This window comes from Salmo trutta, chromosome 33, assembly GCF_901001165.1.
Source record: "Salmo trutta chromosome 33, fSalTru1.1, whole genome shotgun sequence".
Classification (NCBI taxonomy): Eukaryota; Metazoa; Chordata; class Actinopteri; order Salmoniformes; family Salmonidae; genus Salmo; species Salmo trutta.
In genome coordinates, this window is record NC_042989.1 from 7,831,205 (window position 1) to 7,855,833 (window position 24,629).

A 24,629-nucleotide genomic window follows, 5' to 3' on the forward strand; every position below is an offset into this window, starting at 1 on the left:
AAAAAAAACATTTTACATTGGCGCGTGATGTTCAGAAAATGTATTGCCTCCAAAACTTCCGGTGAATGAGCACATCAATTTACAAAAATACTCATCATAAACGTTGATAAACTTTACAACAGTTAAAGTGAAAGAATTATAGATACACTTCTCCTTAACCTCTCTAGGGCAGGTGGCACCAAATCGTCCCACCTACGTAACAGCCAGTTGAATCCTGTGGCGCGATTTTCAAATACCTTAGAAATGCTATTACTTCAATTTCTCAAACATATGACTATTTTACAGCTATTTAACCTCTTACATCTATATGTTCCGCTAGCGGAACGTCTGCTCCAATATCCAATGATGGGCGGGGCGCGAAATACAAACTCCTCTAAAATCCGAAAACTTCCACTTTTCAAACATATGACTATTTTACAGCTATTTAAAGACAAGACTCTCCTTTATCTAACCACACTGTCCGATTTCAAAAAGGCTTTACAGCGAAAGCAAAACATTAGATTATGTCAGCAGAGTACCCAGCCAGAAATAATCAGACACCCATTTTTCAAGCTAGCATATAATGTCACAAAAAACAAAACCACAGCTAAATGCAGCACTAACCTTTTATGATCTTCATCAGATGACACACCTAGGACATTATGTTATACAATACATGCATGTCTGTTCAATCAAGTTCATATTTATATCAAAAACCAGCTTTTTACATTAGCATGTGACGTTCAGAACTAGCATTCCCACTGAACACTTCCGGTGAATTTACTAAATTACTCACGATAAACGTTCACAAAAAGCATAACAATTATTTTAAGAATTATAGATACAGAACTCCTCTATGCACTCGATATGTCCGATTTTAAAATAGCTTTTCGGATGAAGCACATTTTGCAATATTCTAAGTACATAACAGGTTAATGCAAACGCTGTGTCAGATTTCAAAATAGCTTTACGGCGAAAGCACATTGTTCAATATTCTGAGTACAGAGCTCAGCCATCAAAGCAAGCTATACAGTTACCCGCCAAGTCCTGGAGTCAACTAAACTCAGAAATAGTATTATAAATCTTCACTTACCTTTGCTGATCTTCATCGGAATGCACTCCCAGGACTCACACTTCCACAAGAAATGTTTGTTTTGTTCGATAAACTCCATATTTATGTCCAAATACCTCCTTTTGCAGTAAACAACTCCTTGTCCTCAGGCAGTCCACTGATTGAATGGTCTTTTATTCTCTCCCCAGTAACAGTAGAAGCATGAAACAAGGTTCTAAAGACTGTTGACATCTAGTGGAAGCCTTAGGAAGTGCAACATGACCCCACAGACACTGTAGTTTGGATAGGGATTCAATTGAAAAACTACAACCCTCAGATTTCCCACTTCCTGGTTGGATTTTTCTCAGGTTTCTGCCTGCCATATGAGTTCTCTTATACTCACAGACATCATTCAAACAGTTTTAGAAACTTCAGAGTGTTTCCTATCCAAATCTACTAATAATATGCAAATATTTGACTCTGGGCCCGAGTAGCAGGCAGTTTTCTCTGGGCACGCTTTTCATCCGAACGTGAAAATACTGCCCCCTATCCCTAACAGGTTTAAAACTCGTTTTTCAAACACTCCACAAATGTCTTGTTAACAAACTATCATTTTGGCAAGTCGGTTAGGACATCTACTTTGTGCATGACACAAGTCATTTTTCCAACAATTGTATACAGACAGATTATTTCAGTTATAATTCACTCTATCACAATTCCAGTGGATCAGAAGTTTACGTACACTAAGACTGTGCCTTTAAACAGCTTGGAAAATTCCAGAAAATGTCATGGCTTTAGAAGCTTCTGATAGGCTAATTGACATCAATTGAGTTAATTGGAGGTGTACCTGTGGATGTATTTCAAGGCCTACCTTCAAACTCAGTGCCTCTTTGCTTGACATCATGGGAAAATCAAAAGAAATTAGCCAGACCTCAGAAGAAAATTGTAGACCTCCACAAGTCTGGTTCATTCTTGGGAGCAATTTCCAAACGCCTGAAGGTACCACGTTCATCTGTACAAACAATAGTTCGCAAGTATAAACTCTATGTGAATACCCAGCCATCATACCGCTAAGGAAGGAGAGGCGTTCTGTCACCTAGAGATGAATGTACTTTGGTGCGAAAAGTGCAAATCAATCCCAGAACAACAGCAAAGGACCTTGTGAAGATGCTGGAGGAAACAGGTATAAAATTATCTATATCCACAGTAGAACGAGTCCTATATCGACATAACCAGAAAGGCCGCTCAGCAAGAAGGAAGCCACTACTCCAAAACTGCTATAAAAAGCCAGACTACAGTTTGCAACTGCACATGGGGACAAAGATCGTACTTTTTGGAGAAACGTCCTCTGGTCTGATGAAACAAAAATGAACTGTTGGCCATAATGACCATCGTTATGTTTAGAGGAAAAAGGGGGAGTCTTGCAAGCCGAAGACACCATCCCAACCATGAAGCATAGGGGTGGCAGCATCATGTTGTGGGGGTGCTTTGCGGCAGGAGGGACTGGTGCACTTCACAGAATAGATGTCAACATGAAGTAGGAAAATTTGGTGGATATATTGAAGCAACATCTCAAGACATCAGTCAGGAAGTTAAAGCTTGGTCGCAAATGGGTCTTCCAAATGGACAATGACCCCAAGCATACTTCCAAAGTTGTGGCAAAATGGCTTAAGGACAACAAAGTCAAGGTATTGGAGTTGCCATCCCAAAGCCCTGACCTCAATCACATAAAAAATCTGTGGGCAGAACTGAAAAAGTGTGTGCGAGCAAGGAGGCCTACAAACCTGACTCAGTTACACCAGCTCTGTCAGGAGGAATGGGCCAAAATTCACCCAACTTATTGTGGGAAGCTTGGGGAATGCTACCCAAAACGTTTGACCCAAGTTAAAACCTCTTACATCTAGACGTTCCGCTAGTGGAACACCTACTCCAATATCCAATGATGGGCGTGGCGCGAAATACAAAGTCCTCGAAAATCCGAAAACTTCCATTTTTCAAACATATGACTATTTTACACCATTTTAAACTAATCATGTAAAATGTATTAACTAGGAAGTTCGGTCACCACGGAAAATGTTGATTTACAGAGCTATAATTTTCAGAATATAACTCTTCAGATATTTTAATATCGGATCGATTAGTCATTCTCATTAATGTATTATTATTACCTTGTTAGTCTCATTACAAACATCGTAAAATTCTTGATTATCTGCACGAACCCTAGCATAAATGATGAATCAGCGATATACAAATTGGCTAACTAACTAATCAAATCACAGAAATACATGAAAACATACAATTAGTTCATACATTGGGTTGCTACATGATACAAAGAAAAAGTCCCTAGCAGACGAAACCGATATGACGGCTTGGTAGACAAAGAAAAGGGGCGTGGCAGTTCAAGAGCGGAAACTCATAGAGGATTACTGCACTCATAGAAATTGCTAATACTTTACATGAACGACCGCTCATTTGAAAATAAATTGCAATTTACATATTTACGAGTGTATTTCTTGCTGTCTCTCTCTGTGGTGGCCAGTCCATCTGCTGGAGAAAGTCGACAGAAAAGTCTCTGGTTGCGTTTCCCCGAAGATCAAGGTCGTAGGTGGTTGTCGGTGGTTAGAATGGATACTTCAGAGTACCATTCGGAAATGTTCTCATAGAGTAGATGCTTCGGCGGTTGTCGGTATTCTCATTCTAGGTATACGGAATTTCTAGCTGCAGACTACTAATTTGTGTCGTCTAGAATTTGTTCCTGCTGTAGGTAATTAATAACGTCAGAGTTGAGACATTTCCAGCCATGTAGCCAATGCTCCCCGTGGGATGGTTTTCTAGTCTTATGGTTTGCGTGGTCCTAACCATTCGAGACGTCCGGCTTACTGTGGGTCTCTTTGGCTTGAAATGTAAATTTATTCACGGGTGGTTTTATACATTTCAGAGAAAAGGGCGGTTCCATGACACCTGATGTAATGGCTGGCCACTGACTAGTTCAACTTTACATGGAAGACAATTCTCTCATTTTAAAGGTTAACATCACATTACATCATTTCACAAATAGTTTCATCTTTACTCTTTCATTTTATACAAGAATTAGATGCAAACCCTATAATTGAGAAATGTACAGATTCAGATGTACAGTTATGTGTGTTCCCTGTCCTTCATGAGATCACCAAATGAAACTCAACATGACTGTCCTTTAAGTGTCCACGGACCACTCAAAGTAGAAATATTGTTTGGCCAAGTCTTTCTTTGTTCTCTCTAAGCGCTCTACCTCCACATTGCATGGCAGTTTCTACACTGTATTTATGACCTGATGTAATAAATCTGGTTTAGGAGAGAGAAGGGTCTACACGATCTACACACAGAAAGGGCCACGTCATGACATTACTTTACCACTACCTACATGTACAAATTACTACAGTAAGGTTGTTGTATCTGGCACATGAAACAAAGATTTGATTTGATCAAGCCAACATCATTTTCAGGTTAATTACCGCTATTTGACAACACCACGAGAGCCTTCGCCTTTGACTTTTACAATATATACTGAACAAAAATATGAACGCAACATGCAACCATTTCAAAGACTATACTGAGTTACAGTTCACATAAGGAAATCAGTCAATTTAAATACATTCATTAGGCTCTAATCTATGGATTTCACATGAATGAGAATACAGATCTGTCTGTTGGTGACAGATAACTTTTTTTTAAAGTAGGGGCGTGGATCAGAAAACCAGTCAGTATCTTGTGTGACCACCATTTGCATCATACAGTGTGACATCTCCTTCGCATAGAGTTGTTCAGGCTGTTGATTCAGGCATGTGGAATGTTGTCCCACTCCTCTTCAATGGCTGTGTGAAGTTTATGGATGCTGTCGGGAACTGGAACACTCTGTCTTACACTTCGATCCAGAGCATCCAAAATATGCTCAATGGGTGACATGTCTGGTGAGTATGAAGTCCATGGAAGAACTGGGGCATTTTCAGCTTCCAGGAATTGTATACTGATCCTTGCGACATGGGGCAGTGCATTATTATGCTGAAATATGAGGTGATGGCAGCAGATGAATGGCATGACAATGGGCCTCAGGATTTCGTCACGGTATCTCTGTGCATTGAAATGGCCATCAATAAAATGCTATTGTGTTCATTGTCTGTAGCTTATGCCTGCCCATACCATAACCCCACCGCCACCATAGGCACTCTGTTCACAACGTTGACATCAGCAAATCGCTCGCCCACACGACTCCATACACATGGTCTGCGGTTCTGAGGCCGGTTGGACGTACTGCCAAATTCCCTAACATGACGTTGGCTTATGGGCAGAGAAATGAACATTAAATTCTCTGTTAACAGCTCTGGTGGACATTCCTGCAGTCGGCTTGCCAATTGCACACTCCCTCAAAACTTGAGACATCTGTGGAATTGTGTGACCAAACTACCCATTTTAGAGTGGCCTTTTATTGTCCCCAGCACAAGGTGCACCTGTGTAAGGATCATGCTGTTTAATCAGCTTCTTGATATGCCCCACCTGTTTGGTAGATGGATAATCTTGGCATAGGAGCAATGCTCACTAACAGGGATGTAAAGAATGTGTGCACAAAACTTGTGAGAAATAAGCTTTTTATGCATGTAGAACATGTCTGGACACTTTTATTTCAGCTGATGAAACATGTGACCAACACGTTACACGTGGCGTTTATATCTTTTTTCAATGTATGAATTAAAACAATTTATATAATCCTCCTACTTTTCCGTAAAGGTATATGGGTGTGTGTGAAATTAATGTTGTGTAACGTCAGTAGCCTAGTCAAGGAAGCATCATTCAATATACACTGAGTATACAAGCATTAAGAACCCCTGCTCTTTCCATGACATAGACTGAGCAGGTGAATCCAGGTGAAATATATGATCTTTTATTGATGTCACTTGATAAATCCACTTCAATCAGTGTAGATGAAGGGGAGGAGACATGTTAAAGAAGGATGTTTAAGCCTTGAGACAATTGAGACATGTATTGTGTATGTGTGCCATTCAGAGGGTGAATGGTCAAGACAAAAGAGTGCCTTTGAGCGGGATATGGTAGTATGTGCCATGTTCACCGCTTTGAGTGTGTCAAGAACTGCAACACTGCTGGGTTTCTCACACTCAACAGTTTTCCATTTGTATCAGGAATGGTCCGTTACCCAAAGGATATCCAGCCAATTTGACACAACTGTGGGAAGTCAACATGGGCAAGCATCCCTGTGGAACACTTTCTATACCCTGTAGAGTCCATGCCCCGACGAATTTAGGCTGTTCTGAGGGCAAAAGGGGAGGGTGCAACTTAATATTAGAAAGGTGTTCGTAATGTTTATTATACTCAGTGTATATTGGCACACTAAACTTTAGACCCCAGGAAGAGTAGCTGATGCTTTTGCAGTGGCTAATGGGGATCCAAGTAGACTGAGGCATGGGTAACAAAATACACCTTGAAGTTGGGGTTTTAGAAATCTCCCTCTGGTGGCCAAGTTGACCGGTTTAACAAATGTGAGTGGATAGTGGCTCTACCATGTAAGGTCTCTAATAGGTTGATTCATATTCTGTTACCATATAAATGACGAGCTCAGCTGGTCGTCCTCAGCATCGTGGCTAATTGTGCCAGGTTGGCCTATGAGAAAATCTAGCAGCGAGCCATTTTAGACCACAGGTATAAACTTCATGTCTAAGCAAAGGTTTGTGAGTATGGCCCCAACAACTTCGGGATACATCATGAATTTCCACCTTTAACCTCTCTGGGCCAGTGGGACGCTTGCGTCCCACCCTAGTCAACAGCCAGTGGAATCGCGTCGCGCGAAATACAAATACCTCATAAATGCTATAACTTCAATTTCTCAAACATATGATTATTTTACACCATTTTATAGATACACCTCTCCTGAATCGAACCACGTTGTCCGATTTCAAAAAGGCTTTACAGCAAAAGCAAAACATTAGATTATGTTAGGAGAGTACCCTGCCAAAAAAAATCACACTGCCATTTTCAAAGCAACTAGCATGCATCACAAATACCCAAAACACAGCTAAATGCAGCACTAACCTTTGACAATCTTCATCAGATGACACTTCTAGGACATCATGTTACACAATACATGCATTTTTTGTTCGATAAAGTTCATATTTATATATAAAAACATCATTTTACATCGGCGCGTGACGTTCAGAAAATATTTTCCCTCAAATGCTTCCGGTGAATCAGCGCTACAATTTACAAAATTACTATTCGAAAACATTGTTAAAATGTAATATTGTCATTCAAAGAATTATAGATTAACATCTCATGAATGCAACCGCATTGCCAGATTTAAAAATAACTTTACTGGGAAATCACACTTTGTAATAAACGACGTGGTATGCGCAGAAAAATAGGCTAGGCGATACATGTTAGCGTAAGCCTCTCTTTCGTTCAGTTTCTACCATAGAAGACTCAAACCACTTTGTAAAGACTGTTGACATCTAGTGGAAGCCTTAGGATGTGCTAAATGATTAATAAGTCCCTGTGTGTTTCAATGGCAAAGGCTTGAAAGTGATTCCACACATCAGATTTCCACTTCCTGTTAGGATTTGTCTCAGGGTTTTGACTGCCAAATGAGTTCTGTTATACTCACAGACACCATTCAAACAGTTTTAGAAACTTTAGAGTGTTTTCTATCCAAATCTACTAATTATATGCATATTCTAGTTACTGGGCAGGAGTAGTAACCAGATTAAATCGGGTACGTTTTTTATCCGGCCGTGCAAATACTGCCCCCTATCCCCAACAGGTTTTAATAATAATAAAATGAGCATGACATTCAAATGAGAAAATTCCCTGTCGTTTTACAAGATATAAACTTCAGTAAGTTAAAGATTTAATTTGGGAGGTATTTCAAATGTTACATTTGTGTAATGGCTGTCTTCGTCGTCAGATGAAACAGAGAAGTCATCGTCAGAAAAGGTGGACCAATACGCAGCGGAGGATGTGTTCATCATTAGTGTTTTAATAGAACAACGTGAACACTATACAAAAAACAAGAAAACTGACAGCCAACAGTCCTGTCAGGTGCAAACACTAATAGAAACAATTACCCACAAAACCCAAAGGGGAAACATGCTCCTTATGTGTGACTCCCAATCAACAACAACGAACTACAGCTGTGCCTGATTGGGAGCCACACACGGACCAAAACAAAGAAATACAAAAAACCTAGAGAAAGAACATAGAACGCCCACCCAATGTAACACCCTGGCCTAACCAAAATAAAGAACAAAAAACCCCTCTCTATGGCCAGGGCGTTACAATTTGTCACGTCTCGAAATCAGACAAACAAATACAGGCAGCTCATAATTAGGCACGCCTCTCCATTCTTTTGTGTGAAACTGTACAAACTCCAAAATAACGTGGTGCGTTTTGATATACCACTTCGCTCTGAAGCCGGCAGCGTAGCTGACTTGGTCGAAGTGGCCATCGGAGTATTGGACTATTTGTCCCTACAACAGTGTTTCCCAAACTCGGTCATCGGGGCCCAAAGGGGTGCACATTTTGGTTTTTGCCCTAGCACTACACAGCTGATTCAAATAATCAACTAATCATCAAGCTTTGATCATTTGATCACCAAAACTTGCACCCCTTGGGGTTCTTAGCACAGAGTTTGGGGAACGCTGCCTACACCCTCCATAATTTTCACTGCCTCAGCTTTGGGACACTTGTGCACATGGCGGAGGCACGCATGAACGTGCAAATAGAGAGCTTAGGGCCAAGGGGAAGGGGGTAATTTGGGATTCAGTCTTGGACTAATTTATGTGGTCAGACATGTTTGGTAACTAGGGAACTGATTCAAGTTTATGGCAAGGCACCACAGGCTAAAATGTAAATGTTGCATGTATTTCTTAAGATTTTTATATTGGTAGGTTAATTTTAGTATTTTCAAAAAGTTAAAATGTAAATGTCAAAAATGTATCATACTACCAACATCAAAATGTCATGAATTGTAACGGCATTTAAATGGACATAAATCCATAATGTCAAAGCTCACTACATTGAATCATACATCATTTAAAAGCCAACTTTTCTCGGCCTCAGAAGCATCGGCATTCACAACATATTCTCCAAATGTATACATAGGGAATTGTTGATATGTTGTTACATTTTTATTTTAGGTGACATTTTCTTCTGACATATTTGCAAACCCCCCCCCAAAAATCGTACCTTTCTTTAATATTTTACAGATAGAAAGATTGGAAATGTATTTATCCATAATCGACCACACACACAAAAAAATCATTCCTTTAAGGTTCTTTGGGAAGGGTGATGGCTCAATGTACTAACCCAAAGAACCATTTGAGCCCTTCAACGGTTCTTGCAGTTCAGAAAAGGGTTCTTTCCTCTTTTAGTGATAATTAAAATGTAAGTGTTGGCTCAGAATATTTTGGAGTGTGGTTTGCTCACATCTCTTTTTGTGCAACTCTGAGTGAGAGTTTCATTTCAATTTATCTAATCTATTGAGTTATACCATTACATGTAAAAAAAATAAAATAACTATGACCAGTGATGTTGTCTTGTGAAAGACTCACGTATGGCCATGTGCCAATTGAGAACTGTTGAGTAAGTCAGTGGTCCTCAATTCTCACCTTAGGAACCCCCAGCCAGTGTTGAGCTGATAAACCTGATTCAACTTGTCAATAAACACAATAATAAAGACTATGTTTAATATGGCTAAACAGAAAAAATAAACCTGTATAGGTAAGGTTCTTTGTAGAACATTTAAAATTGAGAAAGGTTCTTCATAGAACCATTCTCCAAAAAGGTTCTAGAAAGAACCATTAAAAAGGGTTCTATACAGCACCAAAACAGGTTGTTACTACCTTTTTAGTGCTATATACACTGCTAAAAAAAATAAAGGGAACACTAAAATAACACATCCTAGATCTGAATGAATGAAATAATCTTATTAAATACTTTTTCTTTACATAGTTGAATGTGCTGACAACAAAATCACACAAAAATAATCAATGGAAATCCAATTTATCAACCCATGGAGGTCTAGATTTGGAGTCACACTCAAAATTAAAGTGGAAAACCACACTACAGGCTGATCCAACTTTGATGTAATGTCCTTAAAACAAGTCAAAATGAGGCTCAGTAGTGTGTGTGGCCTCCACGTGCCTGTATGACCTCCCTACAACGCCTGGGCATGCTCCTGATGAGGTGGCGGATGGTCTCCTGAGGGATCTCCTCCCAGACCTGGACTAAAGCATCCGCCAACTCCTGGACAGTCTGTGGTGCAACGTGGCGTTGGTGGATGGAGCGAGACATGATGTCCCAGATGTGCTCAATTGGATTCAGGTCTGGGGAACGGGCGGGCCAGTCCATAGCATCAATGCCTTCCTCTTGCAGGAACTGCTGACACACTCCAGCCACATGAGGTCTAGCATTGTCTTGCATTAGGAGGAACCCAGGGCCAACCAGCATATGGTCTCACAAGGGGTCTGAGGATCTCATCTCGGTACCTAATGGCAGTCAGGCTACCTCTGGCGAGCACATGGAGGGCTGTGCGGCCCCCCAAAGAAATGCCACCCCACACCATGACTGACCCACCGCCAAACCGGTCATTCTGGAGGATGTTGCAGGCAGCAGAACGTTCTCCACGGTGTCTCCAGACTGTCACGTCTGTCACGTGCTCAGTGTGAACCTGCTTTCATCTGTGAAGAGCACAGGGCGCCAGTGGCGAATTTGCCAATCTTGGTGTTCTCTGGCAAATGCCAAACGTCCTGCACGGTGTTGGGCTGTAAGCACAACCCCCACCTGTGGACGTCGGGCCCTCATACCACTCTCATGGAGTCTGTTGCTGACCGTTTGAGCAGACACATGCACATTTGTGGCCTGCTGGAGGTAATTTTGCAGGGCTCTGGCAGTGCTCCTCCTTGCACAAAGGCGGAGGTAGCGGTCCTGCTGCTGGGTTGTTGCCCTCCTACGGCCTCCTCCACATCTCCTGATGTACTGGCCTGTCTCCTGGTAGTGCCTCCATGCTCTGGACACTACGCTGACAGACACAGCAAACCTTCTTGCCACAGCTCGCATTGATGTGCCATCCTGGATGAGCTGCACTACCTGAGCCACTTGGGTGGGTTGTAGACTCCGTCTCATGCTACCACTAGAGTGAAAGCACCGCCAGCATTCAAAAGTGACCAAAACATCAGCCAGGAAGCATAGGAACTGAGAAGTGGTCTGTGGTCCCCACCTGCAGAACCACTCCTTTATTGGGGGTGTCTTGCTAATTGCCTATAATTTCCACCTGTTGTCTATTCCATTTGCACAACAGCATGTGAAATGTATTGTCAATCAGTGTTGCTTCTTAAGTGGACAGTTTGATTTCACAGAAGTGTGCTTGACTTTGTGTTACATTGTGTTGTTTAAGTGTTCCCTTTTTTTTCAGCAGTATATATATACTTTTTTAATGGCTCTTTATACCACTATAAAGGTTCCATTTAGAACCTTATTAGCATGGTTCTTTATACAACCTTAAATGGTTCTATATAGCACCAAAAAGGGTTCCCCTATGCCTACAAGGCAAAGAACATCTTAAGGATCGTACCCTTTTATTTTTTTTATATTTTTATTATTATTATTTTTTTTACATTTGCCTAAAATGACATACCCAAATCTAACAGCCTGTAGCTCAGGACCTGAAGCAAGGATTTGCATATTCTTGATCCCATTTGAAAGAAAACACTTTGAAGTTTGTGGAAATGTGAAATTAATGTACTGTAGGAGAATATAACACATTTGATTTTTTTTCTCCATCATCTTTGAAATGCAACAGAAAGGCCATACTTTCAGATAAGAGTCTAGGTCTAATTTAGATTTTGGCCACCAGATGGCATCAGGTTGTGTGCAAAGTTTCAGACTGATCAAGTGAAGAATTACATTACTGCACAATATTTTGTATGAAGTCTGCCTGGAGTTTGCCCAAATGTTCCGAATTGGTCAATTGATACATTTTCAAGTACTTAACTATAGAGAATATACAAAAATGCTATGGTAAAAACAATGATGGATCTAATGATGGATCATTAGCTTATACACTAACTTTCACATATCTAGATGGTGGGGTGGTTGTGGAGCCAGAGACAGCATTGGGGTCAAACTGTAGACCCCAGTTCCTACATTTGAACATAAAAATAGATTTTATCGAACAAAACTATGCTACAATTTACCTCTGGGACCCTCAGGATGACAAATCAGAGCAAGATTACTGAATATAAGTTCATTATTTACCTTCAGAGTTGAATGTATCAAACCAGTTGCCATGATAAAAGTTTTTGTTGTTGTTGTGTACTCTCCTCAAACAATAGCATGGTATTTTTTCAGTGTAATAGCTACTGTTAATTGGACACTACAGTTAGATTAACAAGAATTTAAGCTTTCTGCCCATATAAGACATGTCTATGTCCCAGAAAGATAGCTGTTGTATACAACGTCCTTCTAGTCACATTAGCGCACTTTAGCTACAACCGCCCTGGTTTAGGGACACCTAAATCCGTGACATGTGTAAGTCCGGTCCTGGATTAACCTCTAGACAGCAAGATGGCGCCGACAGAGATGGTCACCTCGCTTCGAGTTCTTAGGAAACTATGCAGTATTTCGTTTTTTAATGTATTATTTCTTACATTGTTACCCCAGGAAATCTTAAGTCTTATTACATAGGGTGGCAGGTAGCCTAGTAATTAGAGTATTGGGCCTGTAACTGAAAGGTTGCTAGATCGAATCCCCGAGCTGAAAGGTACAAATCTGTCGTTCTGCCCCTGAACAAGGCAGTTAACCCACTCCTGGGCTGTCATTGTAAATAAGAATTTGTTCATTACTGACTTGCCTAGTTAAATAAAGGTAAAATAAACATACAGCCAGGAAGAACTATTGGATATAAGAGCAATGTCAACATTACGACCAGGAATACAACTTTCCCAAAGGGGAACCTCTGTTCGGACAACCAGCAAGGACAATGGATCTAATCCCAGTAGCTGACCCAAAATAACAGCGCTGCAGAAGGGACAGATGGAGCACCCTCCTGGTCAGGCTCTTTAGACGTGCCCACCGCTCCCGAGTATACTACTCGCCAGTGTCCAGTCTCTTGACAACAAGGTAGACGAAATTCAAGCAATGGTTGCCTTCCAGAGAAACATCAGAGATTGTAACATTATCTGTTTCACAGAAACATGGCTCTCTCTGGGTATGTTGTCGGTAGTGCATTGGAGATGTTGTACCCACTGTGACTATTTAAACCTACACTGACTAGAAACTGTGGATGAATGGTGGCATTTGCGCCAAACTAAAAGCGCGAACCACTGCATTTAACCATGGAAAGAGCCCTGGGAATATGGCTGAATATTAACAGTGTAGTTATTCCCTCCGCAAGGCAATCAAACAAGCGAAATGCCAGTACAGGGACAAGGTGGAGTCGTAATTCAATGGCTCAGACACGAGACGTATGTGGCAGGGTCTACAGGAAATCACAGACTACAAAAAGAAAACCAGCCATGTCACGCTTCCAGTCAAACTTAACACCTTCTTTGCCCTCTTTGAGGATAATACAGTGCCACCATTGCGGCCCGCTAACAAGGACTGCGCCCCCACCACCCTTCTCCGTGGTCGACGTGAGTAAAACATTTAAACGTGTTAACCCTCGCAAGGCTGCTGGCCCAGACGGCATCCCTAGCCGCATCCTCAGAGCATGCGCAGACCAATTGGCTGGTGTGTTTACAGACATATTCAATTACTCCCTGTCCCAGTCTGTTGTCCCCACATGCTTCAAGATGGTTAACATTGTTCCTGAACCCAACAAGGCAAGGATAACTGAACTAAATGACTACCGCCGCGTAGCAATCACTTCTGTCATCATGAAGTGCTTTGAGAGACTAGTCAAGGATCATATCACCTCCACCTTAGACCCACTTCCGTTTGCATACCGCCCCAACAGGTCCACAGACAATGCAATCGCTATCACACTGCACACTGCCATATCCCATCTGGACAAAAGGAATACCTATGTAAGAATGCTGTTCATTGACTACAGCTCAGCATTCAACACCATAGTACCCTCCAAGCTTATCATCAAGCTGGAGGCCCTGGGTCTCAACCCCGTCCTGTGCAATTGGGTCCTGGACTTTCTGATGGGCTGCCCCCAGGTGGTGAAGGAAGGAAACAACATCTCAACTTCACTGACCCTCAACACTGGAGCCCCACAAGGGTGCGTGCCCAGCCCCCTCATGTACTCCCTGTTCACCCACGACTGCGTGGCCATGCACGCCTCCAACTCAATCATCAGTTTGCAGATGACACAACAGTAGTGGGCTTGATTACCAACAATGATGAGACAGCTTACAGGGAGGAGGTGAGGCCACTCAGATTGGGGTGTCAGGAAAACAACCTGTCACTCAACGTCAACAAAACAAAGGAGATGATTGTGGACTTCAGGAAACAGCAGAGGGAGCATCCCCCCTATCCACATCGAAGGGACAGCAGTGGAGAAGGTGGAAAGTTTTAAGTTCCTCAGCATACACAGACAAACTGAAATGGTCCACCCACACAGACAGTGTGGTGAAGGAGGCACAATAGTGCCTCTTCAACCTCAGGAGGCTGAAGAAATTTGGCTTGTCAACCAAAACCCTGACAAACTTTTACAGATGCACAATCGAGAGCATCCTGTCGGGTTGTATCACAGCCTGGTACGGCAACAGCACCGCCCTCAACCGCAAGGCTCTCCAGAAAGTGGTGCAGTATGCACAACGCATCACAGGGGGCAAACTGCCTGCCCTCCATGACACCTACAGACCCCGATGTCACAGGAAGGCCAAAAAGATCATCAAGGACAACAACCACCCAACCACTGCCTATTCACACCGCTACCATCCAGAAGGCGAGGTCAGTACAGGTGCTTCAAAGCTGGGACCGAGAGACTGAAAAACAGCTTCTATCTCAAGGCCATCAAACTGTTAAACAGCAATCACAAACTCAGAAAGGCAGCTGCCTACATTGAGACCCAATCACTGGCCACTTTAATAACTGGATCACTTTAATTAAACAATGCCACTTTAAATAATGCCAATGTTTACATATCTTACATTATTCATATTATATGTAAACACTGTATTTTATACCATCTATTGCACCTTGCCTATGCCGGCCGGCCATCGATCATTCATGTATTTATATGTACATTTTCTCATTCACCCCTTTAGATTTGTGTGTATTAGGTAGTTGTTGGGGAATTGTTAGATTACTTGTTAGATATTACTGCACTGTCGGAACTAGAAGCACAAACATTTTGCTACACTCGCATTAACATCTGCTAACCATGTGTATGTGACCAATGACATTTGATTTGATTTGATTTGGAGTGTCTTAAGGCCACACAGCACATGCTGAAATTACATTTTTGCATCTGCTTATACATTTTGAGATTTGTTGGTATTTTGGTCCATTAATATTAGTATTTCCCAAAAAATTTAGATAAAAATGTTAAAAAACTTGATGATAATTTATATTTTCTTTCGTTTATCAAACTACCGTCATCAACATTTGAATACATTTTAACCACTTTAAAATGGACATACAATCATTTCAAAGCTCGCTAAATTAAATTACACATAATTTAAAAGGCCATTTCATAGAGAGTGTTACAAGCTGGACTATATTTAGTAACTCACTTTGAAGAGACGGTGATCGATTCTTAATAGGCGTTTGGTAGTCTAAATTCAGTGTTCTTGTTTTTCTCAGCATCAGAGGCATCTGCATTCAACTTTTGTGTGCTTATCCTTAGATATATGCTCCAGACTTACCCCGAGGGAATTGTTCATATGTTATATTTTTTTTTATTCTAGATACATTTTCTTTGGAAAATTCTCAGATAGAAAGATTTTTAAAAAGTTATTAAGGGGGAAAAATATCCTATTAGGGTGTGGTGCCTGGCCTTAAAAGCCTACTTTATTACTTCAGACAACTGAGAAATGTCTTAATTACATGTAAGGGATTTTATATCGATCATCAAGATAAGTTTCCTTTGAACGTTTAGTTTCATTGGAGGACAGAGACATGAATGTTACTAATTTGAAACAGAGTCTTGATTTTGCATTTGTAAATACATGCTATTTTCTACATTTGCTCCCCTCAATTATATTTCTATTAGCTGCGTTGGGCTTAGTGCTAACGGACTATTATATGGTAATCGGTTACTTATTAGCATACAGCTACTGTGCCCAGTAATCACTACCAAACGCCTTTTTAGAGTCGATCACCGTCTCTTCAAAGTGAGTTACTAAATGTAGTCCAGTTTGACACTTAGAAGTACAGTTATCTCTTCTGCATGGTACCTCTTACTACAGTGCACGGGCCTACACACACACATTCTTCTTCTTCTATATAGTGCCACATAAGGGTTATTTGGCTTATAACCATGGCATATCCATTTTTGGTGCTATGCAGATCCATTTTTTAAGGTTCTACAAAGGACCATGCTCATAATGTTCTAAATGGAACCTTTACGGTGTTATAAATAACGTTTCCCTAACGTTTGATAGAAAACCATTAAAGATCCCAAACAGTCATTCTGATTCCCATGTAAAATAGCCTTTTGAGTGACTAAAATATCACTATGTTTTGGGGATAGAAATGCTCATAATTTGAGATAAAGGAATTTTTCTCTCATGGCTAACTAACAGTAAGTTTGAAAAGACAGGCTGAGTGGGCAGGGAGTGTATATTCATGACAACGCCTTGACTGACAGCTCTTTGAAACACCAATGTCAAGAAATGTGTATGCAGTGAGCAGTAAAATCATCTCAAGCAAATTTGGTGATACACAAAGCAACTCAAACAACATTGAAATTGCATCAATGATGTCAAATTTTTATACATCTCCCGTTTGGCATGTCTCTTGTGATGCGATTCATAGCAGCACTGACGGATGTGTTGACATGACAACTATGACAGAGTTTTGAACGACCCTTCCCCCCTTTTGTTCCATGCTGGCTGAAGACCTAGCTACCAGACACAGATGAAAGGGGAAACATACAAGCATCTTTCCCACAGATGAATAGTGTAAACTTTTAATTATATTTGCTGGCACCCTACAGTCAAATTGTGGCACCAGTAGTGTAGCTCTATAAACCACGCCCCTACGCAAACATGCCTTCTTTGATGTTGATTACAAGACATTCATTATTTAAATGAGGTAAGAGAATATCATGTTACTATTGGTGTATTAAAATGAGAGTTAGAGTAATGTCACCCTATCCCCTTAATAATCCCACCCTCTGAATCCAAGTGTTTGACATGGGGGAGGGGACCAGTAACTTCATGATCAAACTTTATCAATGTAGAAGAAACGGTCGTTTTTCTTACTTTGGTGATCATACTTTGATCTTCTTTCTACCAAATATCATCACATTTCATGAAAAAGATGAATTTTGACTCTTCATGACCTTTGATAAAAGGTTAGATATAGCACAAAAAAAAGGCTATGGTTACAACCGTTTTTGGGGCTGTATACAGAACCCTTTTTATTGGTTATTTATGTAACTTTTTTAGAGAATGGTTCTATAAAGCCAGTTCTTTGTAGATCCTTTTGAAGAACCATACAGGGTTTGTTATTCTGGTCACCCGTGTTATATTGTTAAAATTCCATAGGCATTATTATTGCCGTTTTAATTGACAAGTTGAATCCGCTGTGGTAGCTCCAGAACTTACTGAGGAGCAAATTGAGAACCATTTATTTAGACAACAGTTCTCAATTGACATAAAGCCATACATTGGTCTTTCACAAGACACTGTTGTTAGTCAAAGACATGTTTAACATGAAACATATAACAATACATATCAGATAAACTGGTATAATAGTCTGATTCACGGTTGCACAAAAAGCGCTTTGTACAAACCTCGCCCCAAAATATTGAAATGAAAATGAATTATCACTACATTTTAATAATCACTAAAAGAGGGGAAAAAAACTTCTCTGAATTGCAAACAACCACTGAAGGGCTCAAAGGTTATTTGAGTCATTATGGTTCATAGAACCACATATAACCATCATCCCTCCCAAAGAACCCATGAGGAACCCTCTTTTCTTGGTGTGCATATAGTTGTCTGTCTGTTGACTCATTTGAAGTGTGAGCAAACGTCCACAGCACCCTTAAACCAGTGTTTTATTCCAGCACGTTGAATTATAGGCCTGCAATATTTACTAATGCTACACTTAGGATCTATGAGGACATGAAGTTCAGCTTGTCAATATTTCATGTTGAGAGCAATTTAATAAGTCTACCCCCCCCCCCCACACACACACACACACACACACACCTGCAGCTCTCCACTGGCTCTTGCGGAGCCTTTAAGCGTCTCTCCTCCCATCTTTTCGAAAATATTTGTATGGAATTAATATGCTCTCTACTTGTCACACATCTCCTTACACCACCATGCCGTTAATCTCAGAGATTTCTCCCACTGGTACGATCCATACTATTTAGTGAGTTCTGTATAAATAAAATGTAAGTAATCCAACAGAAAGGAAGTGTTGATTGTGGCCAGCAAGCCTCCATGTGACTCCAACTTTATCCAAAGATCAGGTTACACATTTGGGACTGGCAGGGCTGTTCAGATGACAACCCCAGAGTCAAAAGGGACCATGCCCTTGACTCCTTTATCCTTTATTTATCCCCCCCTCTTTCCCTCTCTTTCTCCTTCTCCATATATCTCTCACCCCTCTATGGTAACAGAATGACAACACAAAAAACACAAACCGTCATTCTCTTACCAAACTTTGCATCTTTGCATCTTAGGTAAATGTGTTGTTGTAAAATGTTCTGTGGAAATTGTTAAAAGTAGACCTTGTGCAACCTGAGTGTCATCATCATTCTGTTACCGTGGAAATGCCCTTCTCTCTCTCTCTCTCTATCTCTCTCTCTCGCTCTCTCTCTCTCTCTCTCTCTCTCTCACTGCGTCAGTAGCAGCAGTATCCTTTGCTCTGCTCTGCTCTCCTCTCCTCTCTGTGGTGCTCCAGCAGGCAGCTCTCTGGTCCTCTCTGTGTGTTTCTCCGTGACTGAGGACAGCAGCTAAAGGTTGGATGGAGGATATGACTGATTTCCCAGAAGAACCAACAGCACCTCCAGGCCCCATTAAAGCCATCTGCACCTCGCCTTCTTGTTTATCTCATCCTCTCTCCCCTCTCCCCCTGGACCAAACACTGGGCCCCTCCCCTGCTCTGCCCTCTCTATCCACAACCCCTCTACCAGCCCCCTAAAACCCCCTCCTAGCACCCCATGGACCAAACAGCCCCCCTAATAGCCCCCCCACCTCTGCCGTACCATCCAGTACCCCCTCCCCCTGGACCAAAAATTGCCCCCCCTTCCCTCCCCTGCTCTCCCCATCCACTACCTCCTAGCCCCCTACCACCACCCACACCGCCCAATGTCACCACTCACCACTGGACTCCCACTCCCCCCACTCCTCCCAGTACCCCAATGTGCCCTGGCCCCCAATGCCCCCTCACCCCCTCACTCACCCCCCCATTGTGTTGTACCACCCTTAGGCGTGCCAACAACCAACCCTCTCTCCCTGCCAAGGCACCTTGGGCTCCATTACCCAGCGTTATCAGTGGGGACCAAGCAGGGGGAGACAACTAAAGTGGCATTTCCAGAGCGCATCAACAGATAACCCACACATTCTCCCCTCTCCCCCTCCACCCTCCTCACCATCCTTCTCCCCTCAACACCCCCCTACCATCCCACCCTCCGACCCCCCCCTGCCGCCTCGGGCCTCGTAAAATTGGACTTATGGCTGGGTTGCCAGCATAAATAAGTCCCTTTGATAGTTAGCGGAAGAAGTTATGACACTCTTGGGTACGCGTGAGGGACAGTGGCAGCGAGCGTCATCTCAGGGAGGGCTTGCGAGCCTGGAACCCCGGTGGCTGTGATCTTTCTGACGATTCAGGGCACGCTCTCTTCATTACCGCCGGCCACCGGGGACTTGTTTTTTTCTGCAAGATTAATGAGTGCCGCAGAAATTCTCCAGCGCATCTCGATAATTAAGTCTTTGTTTATCAAAAAACAAGTTATATTAGGAGCAGGAAATTCGCAGTAATTATTCATAATCCTAACAATTCAAGTGTAGCTACCTCATTTGCCTGTGTAATTCTGCTTTTTAATTTCTTGCATACATTTGCATATTAATTTCGCCCGTTGGCTGCTGCAGGGCCCTGACAGTTTTTTTTTGCTCTTTTTTTCCCTTCTCTCTCGCTCTCTCTTGCTCCGCGTGATGTTTTTCACAGGGGTGAGGCTCAGTTGGGTGGCATTTCGGCTGGGTGTAATGATAAATTATGAATTTTTCTAATTTGCTGCATAATGAAGTAACCCCTTCCGATCCACTTCCTCCTCTTTCCACCGATGGATGCACCAAGGCTCCGCTCCGCTCCGGCCCACATCAGATGGCTGTCAGGGCACGTTTACCCACCTCCTCCCTGACACAGCTGTAAACATGCACGCACACACACACGCGCACACACACACACACACACACACACACACACACACACACACACATACCCCCACACACACACACCTCCCAGCCACGGCCATGTGGTCATTAGGGACAGTGAAGGCAGACATGCCGCGTGGGTGTCAAAGGCTGTTTGGTGAGTGAGAGGTGAGAAATCGTCAGCTCCCTCCCTCTCTTCCTCCCTCCGTCCCTCTCTCCTTCCTTGGCATGCTCTCCGGCCCCTCTGTGCCCTGCCATCCCTGGCCTGACCTCCAATCCCTTCCCCTGCTCTGCTCTGCTCTCTGCATGTGGTGTCAACTCCCATTTACATGATGTCTCCCCAATGCCCTGTACCGCGGTGTCACTGCCAGGCACTGCCAAACTCCACTAGCTGTGTCCACTCCAGAGAGAGTGTGCGCATGTGTGCGTGCGCGTGTGTGCGTGCACGTGTGTGCGTGCGCACGTGCGCGTCTGTGCATGTGTGTGTGTGTGTGTTTGTTTAGCCTATGTTTATGGTATGTTTTTAGATTTGCGTAGATATATAGCCAGTCCTGGGCCTTGATGACAATGTCTAAGAGACACCCTGACATATGTTTAAGTGGTGCAGTGCATCGTTTGTTAAGTGGTAACTGTTACACAACTAGACTGGGGCCTGTCATAGGGGAATGAATATTGATGATGCAGAGACTCATGAAGGAGGCAGGATGATGTGCTTAAAATACACTGGGAGCCATTTAGAGCACTGCAAACACAGCCCCACTGACATCTGAGGCACTCACACGCAAACGCAAGCACACACGACACACACACACACAAATGCGTACATGCAAGCACGCACATGGCCGCATGCACGCACACACGCTCAGGTACACACACGGAGGCACGCGCGCACACATGATCTGACACTTAACCACTAAGATGAAATATGAAGTAACCTTTGACCTGAAACGTTGACTTATAATGGGATGATCGCGTATTAAGCCTTATGAGACGAGATGTGACGATTAGTTGATCCAACTTTGAATAAATCAACACCGATTTAAGACGAAATCATAGCTGAATGCATGTGATCATTCAAACCACAGTACGTGTAAACTCCTTTCCTTACTCTTTGTTTAATATTTTTCCCAGGATCTCTAATATAAAGGCCAGAGTATTAAGCATAATTTGCATGAATTTGATGCTATCCTACTTTGAGAGTGTTCATTACAAATGAACAATCATATAATACACAATCCATCTGGTTCCTTGAGAAATAGGCTACTGAGAGAGCTTATTAAGGTACGGATGTAACTCTCTCTCTCTCTCTCTCTTTATCTCCCTCTCCCCTTTATGAGGTAGAACTGGTAGAACTCTCTGGACTCATTTCTTTCTGTCAGAGCGACTGTCATGCTCTTAGATTTATCTCCTATAACCACGGTTACACACCAAACTGGTCAACAAATGGTGCATGGGCTCACCAAGATACTCTGCCCACGTGTTGCAGCTCCAACTTCAACTTCATTTTTTATTTGGCTTTAGTTTTTCTCACAGGCTTATAATCCATTGTTATCCTGACACTCTTTCTCTCCTCTGTTTGTGGTTTTTAGGATAAGGTCACTGTTAAGGTTAATGTTTCATGAAAACCAAACATACAATGGCAATAAACCTCATTGCAAACCCCGAGTTGAAAGCTGTTCTGTAATCCTTTGTTTATGACTGTAGATAATACAGAAACCAGAACACTAGCTCTATCTCTGTCTCTCTGTTCCAATCTCTAACTAAAACACAGGACAGCAACACTAGCTCTATCTCTGTCTCTCTGTTCCAATCTCTAACTAAAACACAGGACAGCAACACTAGCTCTCTCTGTTCTCTCTGCTTCCGTCTTTGACTAAAACACAGGACAGCAACACTAGCTCTCTCTGTTCTCTCTGCTTCCGTCTTTGACTAAAACACAGGACAGCAACACTAGCTCTATCTCTGTCTCTTTGTTCCAATCTCTAACTATAACACAGGACAGCAACTCTAGCTCTGTCTTTATTTACATTTTTTATTTAACCTTTATTTAACTCGGCAAGTCAGTTTAGAACAAATAATTTTTTACAGTGACGGCCTACCAAAAGGCAAAAAGGCCTCCTGCGGGGATGGGGGCTGGGATAAAAAACAAAAATACAGGACAAACACACATCATGACAAGAGAGACACCACAACACTACATAAAGAGAGACCTAAAACAACTACACAGCAAGGCAGCAACAACTCTGTCACTCTGTTCCAATCTCTAACTAAATCACAAGACATCAACACTAGCTGTATCTTTGTTCTCTCTGTTCAAGTCTGTAACAAGGTGCTACCAATATGTAAATGTCTTCTGGCTAATGTATTCATTTTCACATGTCAGCCATCCTGACACCGGCTGCCATTCCCAGGGACCTCAGAGCGCCACACGGTCCTCCGGTGTCACCTTGCTGTGCCAACCCCAGCGCAAGCTGCTGGATGCTCCGACACTCACAATTAGACGGCCGTGTCACCGCCACACGATTAGACAATATTGGACGCAATCGTCCGCCTCACCTCTTGCTCTCTCCTTGTCTGTCACTTCCTCTGTCAGACTTTTATGATAATTTTGAGTTTTGTATTTTCCGTTTAAGGATAGGTACTGGCCAGCAGCATAATCCTGAAATGAGGATACGTCATTGATGCATAAATTGTTTGTGATTGTTGAACTTTCCCACCTCTGGAATAGAGCTGAGGTTCATTGAGGTCATGCAGGGGTTGCGGTGTGTGTGATCTGTCATAGGTCAACATTATTGCATGCGGTCACACCATGTTGGCTAATAAGTCTGACAATATTTCAGCCTGCTGTTTTCTGGAATGGTCTCAACAGTATGTCCTGTTCTCTATTGCATATTAGTGCCTTAAGGAAGTATTCATACCCCTTTGACTTATTCTACATTTGTTGTGTTACAGCCTGAATTCAAAATGGAATATTCTTGTTTTCACCCATTTACACACAATACCCCATAATGACAAAGTGAAAACATGTTTGTTTTTTTATTTTGCAAATGTATTGAAAATGAAATACAGAAATACGTCATTTACATAAGAATTCACACCCCAGAGTAAATACTTTGTAGAAGCACCTTTGGCAGTGATTACAGCTGTGAGTCTTTCTGGGAAAGTCTCTAAAAGATTTCCAGACCTGGATTAAGGCAACATTTGCCAATTATTATTTTCAAAATTCTGCCAGCTCTGTCAAGTTGGTTGTTGATCATTGCTAGACAACCATTTTCAGGGTCTTTCTATAGATTGTCAAGTAGATTTAAGTCAAAACTCTAACTCGGTCAGTCAGGAACTTTCACTGTCTTCTTGGTAAGAAACTCCAGCGTAGATTTGGCCTTGTGTTTTAGGTTATTGTCCTGCTGAAAGGTGAATTCATCTCCCAGTGTCTGGTGGAAAGGAGACGGAACCAGGTGTTCCTCTAAGATTTTATCTGCGCTTAGCTCCATTCCGTTTATTTTTTATCCTGAAAAATTCCACAGTTCTTAACAATTACAAGCACACCCATAACACAATGCAGCCACCACCATGCTTGAAAAGAGGGAAAAGATGGAGAAAGGTACTCAGTGTTGGATTTGCCCCAAACATAACACTTTGTATTCAGGGAAAAAAGTGAATTGCTTGCCACATGTTTTGCAGTATTACTTTAGTGCCTTGTTGCAAACAGGATAAATGTTTTGGAATATTTTATTCTGTGCAGGCTTCCTTCTTTTCAATCTGTCAATTAGGTTAGTATTGTGGAGTAATGACAATGTTGACGCATCCTCAGTTTTCTCCTATAACAGCCAAAAAACTCTGTAACTGTTTTAAAGTCACAATTGGCCTCATGGTGAAATCCCTAAGCTATTTCCTTCCTTTCCGGCAACTGAGTTAGGAAGGGCACCTGTATCGTTGCAGTGACTGGGTGTAATTAATGACTTCACCATGCTCAAAGGGATATTTAATGTCTGCTTTTTTTTTTAAACACTATATTTGCAAACAGAGTGAGTCTATGCAAGGGGTTGAATACTTAT